The sequence below is a fragment of the Bos javanicus genome, chromosome 19 (assembly GCF_032452875.1).
Source record: "Bos javanicus breed banteng chromosome 19, ARS-OSU_banteng_1.0, whole genome shotgun sequence".
Lineage (NCBI taxonomy): Eukaryota > Metazoa > Chordata > Mammalia > Artiodactyla > Bovidae > Bos > Bos javanicus.
Window position 1 is genome coordinate 23,766,392 of NC_083886.1, and position 8,641 is coordinate 23,775,032.

Here is an 8,641-nt window from a genome sequence, read left to right on the forward strand (position 1 = left end):
GCAGCAAACAGCCTGAGGGGTGACAGCCTGAGGGGTGACAGGGCTGAACACATGGAGCCTAATGGCCTAGGCTCAAGTGTTAGTGAGCCTCTTTCTGGTTATGAGACCCTGAGCAATTAACTTAACCTCATTTACTAATGAAAACGATTTTATTGTAATAATTATGTTTATTTCAATATGGAACAGAGAAATATAACCAGCACATCAGTTCCCATCACAGCGACAAAGCTAATCTGAGTCTTTAAAGCATTTTTAATGCAAGTTGATTTATTTATGTAATTTATTTTTGGTTGCACTGGATCTTCATTGGGGCACAAGGGCTTTCTCTAGTTGGAGCGAGAGGGGGCTACTCTGTTAGGATACACGGGCTTCTCATTGTGGTGGCTTGTCATGTTGTGAAGCGCCGGCTCTACAGCGCGGGTTTCTCGGTAATTGTGGGAAACGGGCCCCGTGGCCCTCGGCATGTGGAGTCTTCCCTGACCAGGAATAGGGATCAACCCTGTGTCCCTTGCTTTAGCAGGCAGATTCTCAGTCACTGGACTACCAGAGAAGTCCCTGCAAGTTGATTGAAAGTAAATAATAACACAGGTCCGGGTTGAGAAGCTGGTTCATAAGTGATGGAGGTTGGAGAATGCCAGGTAAGGGGGTGTCACCTGCCTGGCTGTGTTTTGCTGGGGGCTTGGGAACTTCAGAGGGTCCGGAGCAGGTGGAGATGCAGGGACTAGCAGATGAGAGTATCAGCAGTAGGGGAGCCTGAAGGGTGCTGCCGGAAGTCTTCCTTCTCTGGTGTCTGATCCCCCCACCCAGCCTGGGCTGCAGTGTGATCTCGGATGTAGCACAGCCACAGGGCACAGCGGGGCCCAGAGTGTGGCCTTGGGCAGTGGTGGCTGACGTGAAGCCTTTGGGAAGGTGGTTGCTGGGGAAGGGGTATGGGCCAGAGCTGTCGTGTTGGTGGGCAAAGGCATCAGAAACCGTAAGAATGACACGGAGCGATGGTGGGTGTGTTGGTGAGGGCTGGAGCACAGCCTGTTGGTAGAGCATCAGAGGGATTTGGGGGGACTCCACCGGCAAGGGATGGAGGAGTACCAAGCTGGGCGACATGGTGTGAGAGTCCCAGGTCACCAGAGGTCATGTTTACAGACAGGCAGGATCTGTGAGCCCCAGGGAGAGGGCTGAGAGAGAAGCAGTAGAAGGATGCGTGGGACTGGGGAACCTCAGAGCTTCAGGGGACACCCAGGTGACCAGGTCAACGGGACCTGAGTCTTCGTGGGGAGCAAGGAAGTGCCCGATTAGGTGAGGCCTCAGGAGCCGGCATCTCTGCCTCTGAGGGGTCTCTGGGACTCACAGTTCCCCTCTGGTGGAGACCCCTGCCCGCTGGACCCAGGCTCCCAGCTCCTACCATCCCCACTGTGGAGCCAGAATTAAGATTTATCTTTCAGGGGCCAGAAATTCAGAAAGCAGCAAAGTTTTAAATAATTATTATTTTTAAAGGATAAAATTAAATTTGTTTTCATCATAGGCTTATTCTTTTCCTACTCTTTTATAGTGGTAAAATATAAAACTTGCCACATTAACCATTTTTAAGCATATATTTCAGTGAGTTAAGTGCATTCACAATGTTGTACAACCATCACCACTATGCATTCTCAGACCTTTCTCATCATCCCAAAAGAGGAACTATACTCATTAAATAATACCCCCACGCTCCATCCCCAAGCCCCTGGTAACTTCTAGTCTACCTTCTGTCTCTATGAATTTCTGTTTTTCATGTATGCAGTATAAATGCATAGAGCAGAAAAATTTCCCTGACCCCTGGTTCCCTTCACAGATGAATTATTTTTATCTATTTCCTGTTTATTCTTTCAGAGGAATCTTATGCTTATATAAATACTTGCCTGTATATATATCTTTTTATTTATATACGAAGGGAACATACTGTTTTATGCCTCTTTTTTATTAAACAATATATCTGCCATGAAAAGATTTTTAGTGCATCAGGATATCAGTATATCTTCCATATTAGTGCACACAGAGCTGCCTTGTTCTTTGTGTGTGTGTGTGCGCACAGGCGTGTGCTCTGTTGTGTCTGACTCTGCAAACCCATGGACTGAAGCACTCCAGGCTCCTCTGTCCATGGAATTTCCCAGGCAAGAATACTGGAGTGGGTTGCCATTTCCTGCTCCAGGGGATCTTTCCAACCCAGGGATTGAACCCTCAAGTCTCCTGCCCTGGCAGGCAGATTCTTCACTACGACACCACCTGGGAAGTGCTTTGTCTTTTTTATTCCTGTTATTGTTCAGTTGTTCAGTCATGTCCACCCTTTGCGACCCCATGGGCTGCAGCATGCCAGGCTTCCCTGTCCTTCACCATCTTCCAGAGTTTGCTCAAACTCATGTTGCATCGAGTCGGTGATGCCATCCAACCATCTCATTCTGTTGCCCCCTTCTCCTTAATGGTTACATAATAATATTCCATTGTAAAGGTGAATCATACTGCATTTAACCTACCCCTTAATAGAAATGCTTCAATTTTCAATTTGCTACATTTATCTATTGTCAGCTTATGCCCACTTTTAGTGAAAAAAAAATGCCACAGCACCTAACTAGCAGGAAGAACAAATTAAACATCATGAAATGCCCCTTCACACCAATTAGAGCAGCAAAAACTCAAGTCAGGTGACATCAAGTGTTGATTTGGATGTGGAAGAACTGGAATCTCAGATACAGCTAATAGGAATGGAAATGGTCATAGCACTGTGAGAGCTGTTTGGCATTACCTGGTCAAGCTAAAGATACATATGTCCTTCAGCCCAGCAATTCTGTCTCCAGGAGGTTGCAAAGACACTCTCCCATGTGGGCCAGCAGACAGGACTATCCATGGCAACAGGTACAGAATAATAAAGTGTGGGAATCGTCCTAAATGTCCAGTGGTAGGACAAAGGAGAAACAAATTGTGGTGGAGTGTTATACAACAATGAAAACAAGCTCTAGTTACATGTATCAGCAGGACTAGATCTCACGAACAATGGTAAGTGAAAAAAAAAGGAGTTGTTTGAGGATGTGGAAGTATGATACCCTTTATATGAAGCTTTAAGATGTATAAGACAATATCACATATTATTTATGGATGTATACATAGTAACATAAAGGTAAATGCATAGATTGATAATTATCAAATTCAAGACAGTGATTGCCCCTGGGGAGAGCAATGGGATGAAGGAGGAAATATCATAGGATTTCAGGTGCATCTGTAATTTTTTAAATGGTGGCGAGATAGACGGAACACAAAAATTTGCCGTTTTAATCACTTTTAGTTGTACCATTCAGTGCATTAATTACAATATTGTGCAACTATCACGGGTCCCTATTTCTTAAACTTTTTCTTCATCACCCAAAGCAGAAACTCTTGCTCCTTAAGCTTCCTTTTCCCCTCACCCCAGACCCTGGTGACCTCTAACCTACTTTCTGTCTCTATAAATTTGCCTATTCTGCACATTTCCTATAAGGAAAGTCCTACAATATTTGTGTCTGTCTTATTTCACTTCACATGTTTTCAAAGTTCATTCAGGTTGTAGCATAGATCAGAACTCATTCCTTTTTAGGGCTGAATAAGATCCCATTGAGGACTTCCCTGATAGCTGAGTTGGTAAAGAATCCACCTCCAATGCAGGAGACCCCAGTTCGATTCCTGAGTTGGGAAGATCTCCTGGAGAAGGGAGAGGCTACCCACTCCAGTGTTCTTGGGCTTCCCTGGTGGCTCAGTTGGTAAAGAATCTGCCTGCAATGTGGGAGACCTGGGTTCAATCCCTGGGTTGGGAAGATCCCCTGGAGAAGGAAATGGCAACCCACTCCAGTATTCTGGCCTAGAGAATTCCATGGACAGTTGATGGGGTCACAGAGTCGGACACGACTGAGCTACTCACTAAGATCCCACTGTACGGATATGCCACATATCCATCTCTGTTCATCTGTGGATGGACGTGGGGGTTGTTTCCCTATGGGCTGCTGTGACTGATGCTGCAATGAGCATCAGTGTGCGAGTATCTATTGGAGACTGCTTTCAGTCCTTTTGGGCCCATACCTAGGAGTGGAATTGCTAGGTCATGTGGTAATTCTCCGTTTAGCTTTTCAAGAAAACTGCAAGGTTTTTGTGTATAGGCCAGCGGGTCTCTATGTAATACTCCAGGCCTTTTCTGTATGACTGAAATATTTTATAAATCTAAAAAAAGTAGAATGAGTTAAAATTGGAAGCCACCATTTGCATCGTTAGTATCTTCAAAACCGCATCATAATTCAGAGCTATTTGAGGGAACATTTGCGGCTGTTGGCTCTCAGTTTCACAATTGTCAATTACAGCTCCTGCCCATTCATATCACTGAAATGTTCAGCCCACTCCAGAAGACACTCGACAAAGCCCCTGGGCTCCAGAGGTCCCCAAGGCCTCACAGGGTGGGGGCCGGTGGCACTGCCTCATCCTTGCTGTCACCTGAGTCACAGGTTACCCTCCACCCCACCCCCGTCCTCCTGCGGGTTATTTCTGGATCTTCCCCTAGGGATTCAGCATTATCCCTCCCTGACTTCTGATCTCCAGGCAGAGGCAGGCTGATCCTGGGCTAAGCCCCTCCTACCAGGTGAGCCTCTCTCACCTTGGCCTCTTCTGAGTTCAGCAGCCCAGACCGCAGCCTGCATGGAACCGAGCAGAGAGCCATAGTGCCTCCACTCAGCCCCTGGGGCTGAGTCCTGGGTGGGCCTGGGGTGACCTTGAGCCAGGTCCTCCATCTCTAGGCTCAGGAAGCAGGTGGAGTCGGGGGTTGGGGGGTGCTCACAGACCTGTGGTCTGCAAACCACTGAACAGGTGTCCCAGGAGGGAGAGGAGACAAGCATCTCTTTGAGCCATTTAGCCCATCGTGACAGCTCCAAGAGCATTTGACATCTGCAAAATAACATCATTAGGTAAGTGTTAACTTTTTCCCACTGGCAGGCCCAGGGCTAGTAAATGTACTGTGACGACTATAATGTGTTTATGAAATGTGAATAATAAATTATCAGAAAGAACTGCATTTTTAATATTGCCTAATACATCCAGTTGGCCTCACAGCAGCCACCGGCTATATGGCAGCGGTTTCCATTAACTTACTGTGCTGGCTCTCCACACGATTCCTGGGCCGGGGCCCCAGTAGGGGCCAAGGAGGAGGCCAGGGACAGCGGACAGCTCCCATGTCCCTTCCTGATTCAGTCTCTGTCTTCTGGAATCTAAAGAAAAGTGGAGCCTTGTTTACCATCTAGGCCACTGCAGAAAGCACCCTGGGGTTTGTCACAGGGTAGGGGTACAATAAATATGTGTTAAAGTGCAGCAGATTCCTAAAGAAATGAATGGACAAGGGCCCCTGGAAGGCCCCTCTCCATCAAACAGGAAGTGCTTGGAAGTGCTCCATCAGCTTCTCCTTTGTGTAAAATTTCCTATCAATTCAGACAAGTTTCTATCAGCACAGCATGCCCTGAGCTCCTCTAGTGATCAGGGAAGGGGGAGACTGGTACAGTGAGGCCAGGGGCGGGAAGGGCCCTTCCTCCCAGAGCACAGTGACGCCAGGCAGAGACGCCAACCCAGGGCGTCCCACCAAGTGCAGGGTAGAGGTCATTGCCTCCAAATGCCTCTCACCTACTGGAAGGAAAGGCTTTAACTGTTCATTCTCAGCCAAGAAAGAAGTCATAGTGCCTGATGTAGGATGTTTCAGGCTCCCTATTGGGACTTCTAGAGAAGGAAATGGCAACCCACTCCAGTATGCTCACCTGGGAAATCCCACAGACAGAGGAGCCTGGCGGGCTACAGTCCATGGAGTTGCAGAAGAGTCGGACACGACATAATGACTAAGTAACAACATTGGGACTTTGCCAGAGTGCTCGCAAAATTCCAACCCTCCCCGCCAAGAGTGGCACATTGAACAGTGCAGGGATAGTAAAACAGGTGAGAATACGAAACCGTTTGCACCTTCTAACCCAGCGATTCTCATACAATTAATTGTGCATCAAAATAACCCAGGGGTGCTTATTCAAACACACCCTGAGTCTTCACACACATGTCTGAGTCCATGGGTGTGAGGCAAGGGCCAGGAATGTGTATTATTAACAAGCATCCCAGGGATGCAGGTACCCTGCATCCATCCTTTGAGGAACCCACTTCTACCTAGTTGGACTGGGGCCTTTGCAGTCTGTTAGAGAGGGGAGGGGGCAACTCAGAAGCCTGTTGGGAGAAGCAGGTGGTGGAGAATCAGGAGTACACGGTTCCATGGACTTCGCTGGTGGTTCAGTGTTTAAGGCTCCATGCTTCCACTGCAGGGGGCCCAGGTTTGATCCCTGGTTGGGGAACTAAGATCTTGCATGCCACACAGTATGGCAAAAAAAAAAAAAAAAGAGTACAGGATTCCTGAGGGCTGTGACTCTGCCCACTTCACTTTGCCAAGGACAAGTCCAGCTGCCTGCCTGTGTGGGGAGTGGAAGAGGCAACCTGATTGATGGGGTCTGGACATGTCCAGCTGTTTAAAGATCCCCACACATGCTAGCCGGCGCCCCAGACTTGGCAGGAGCCTGCACTTTTCAATGTACTTTCCCAACATCCTCATCTGGTCCTGACAGCAGACAGGAAAAGAGGGCAGCCAACTGCATTTCACTGGTAGAGAGACTGAGGCAGGCACAGGGCGTCAGACTATGGTTTGCACCAGGAAGGCAAGGGCAAGAGAATGACAATGTTCTGAGTGCCTCTTTCGTGCTAAGTGCTTTCTCTGCAGCCCCACCTTCATTTCTCAAAAGGTTGTTCCCCCTAACTTGCCCCAAATTAGACACAATTAGGAGGAGGATTTTGTTTATTTTTTGCTGCGCTGGGTCTTTGTGGGCGTTCTCTAGTTGCGGCGAGCGGGGACTCCTCTTCCTTGCGGTGCGTGGTCTCCTCATGCCGTGGCTTCTCGCTTTCTGGAATGTGGGTTCAGTGGTTGTGGCACACGGGCTTAGTGGAATCTTCCCAGACAAGGGATGGAACCCACGTCCCCTTCATTGGCAGGCAGATTCTTAACCCCCGGACCCCAGGGAAGTCTCAGGCACTGTTTTGAATCCATCTGCCTGTCTCCCCTGCCCAGACTCTTTCTAGAAACTAGACACCTGCCTGGTAATACCAATTCTGCTCCCTCCAGGGGGGCCCTACCCCATGGCAGCTGGGCTCACAGCTGGGTGAACTCAGACTTCAGAGTGGCGCTCAACTCTGCCACCTACCAGAGGTTAGCCCCAAATATGCCAGTGTTCCTCCTGCGGGTATCCTGGCATTTGCTGACTGGATGCTTTGGAGGCTGGGCTTCTTGCAGACCCTCCCCAGAGCCAGCACCCACAGAGCCAAGAACCAGGCACTGAACTTCAAGAAAGCCAGACCCACAGAAAGTCAAGAGGCCAGGAAGAAGTAGTCAGCCCCGTTCTCTCCCCTCTCCCAGGGAACACATGGGTAGACCCTGGCCATCAAAAGGGAAAAGGGTCAGAGGTCAGGATATCCAGGCTGTTATTCCCAGTCACTCACCTTCCTGAAGACTCAGGTTCCCCATCTGTAAGACGGTGACTGCACTCTCGTGCCCCTCAAGTGAATGAATTACAGAATGATGGTTCCGCGTCTGTACTTTAATACCCGGTGCCATTACATAATCACTTAGTGATGCAGCCACCTCTGGCACAGAAGTCACTCCGTGCCTATTTAAGGACTAATCCCCTTAAGCATTCCCGGAAATGAGAAGCCCACTCTGTGTTAGGCTTCCGGGCTCTCCTGTCCTTCCCTTGGCCTTGGATTCTTGGAGGGCTGAATTTCTCTTGCACCAAGATCCCAGATTGTCCTTCGGGAGCCTCCAGGCCGGTTCATTCCCACTGCAACCCCTAAGATTCTCAGCCACCTCTCTCTTTCCCTCCCCTTCCTTCTCAATTTGGGCAGTCCCCATCCAAGAAGCCACAGGAAGAGCTCCCGGGGAGCCAGTTTTTACCTCTGTTTCCAGCTTGTCTCTGTAGGGGTGAGAAGGGAGAGGCAGGGGTGGGGGCCATGAAAGTTTCAAAAAAAGTCAGGACACCTGAGTGCTGAGCCCAGCTCTGTCACCAGCCAGAGATCACCCAAGCAAGTCACGGTGTCTGAGCTTAAATTTCCTCACCTGCAAAGTGGGAATGTTGTACTCTGCCTGCGTGGTGGGTGGCAGAAGGGATCAGTGAGGTGACAGCTGTGAAGGCTCTTGACAGAGCATGCCATAGGTTTCCAGGGCGGGTGGGGACCTTGCCCACCCAATTCAGAACTCGTCACGAAATAACTCATGGATCTCCATCATGTGCGTCAGCAGCGAGTCTCCTCTCTCAAGGGAAGGGTGAAGAGAAAGCTGACACCGGGTGAGCATCTCTTATCTGCCATGCTCTCGCCAGATGCAGCCTTCTCAGAGTGCCAAGTGGTTGGAATTAGCCCCATTTCACAGCTGAGAACACTGAGGTTCAGAGAGAGCTAATGATGTGCCAGAATGATGCATCTGGAAGTGATGAAGGTGAGGCCACCTCTCTCTTCCCCCCACACCGCCACAGGAGTTATGGTGGGGGCAGGGGCACAGGCTTGAGACCCCTCATTTAGTCTTTCTGGA

At 49.1% G+C, this 8,641-nt stretch overlaps 1 long non-coding RNA gene across 1 annotated transcript; it reads right to left on the reverse strand.

Moving 5' to 3' along the window:
* Positions 1-227: 227 nt before the first annotated feature.
* On the reverse strand, positions 228-7,974 carry LOC133231360 (uncharacterized). Its single transcript, XR_009731122.1, has 3 exons — positions 7,558-7,974; positions 5,137-5,252; positions 228-4,932 (listed from the first exon to the last, which is right to left on the reverse strand). It is a non-coding gene; the product is annotated as an uncharacterized LOC133231360 (long non-coding RNA).
* Positions 7,975-8,641: the final 667 nt, after the last annotated feature.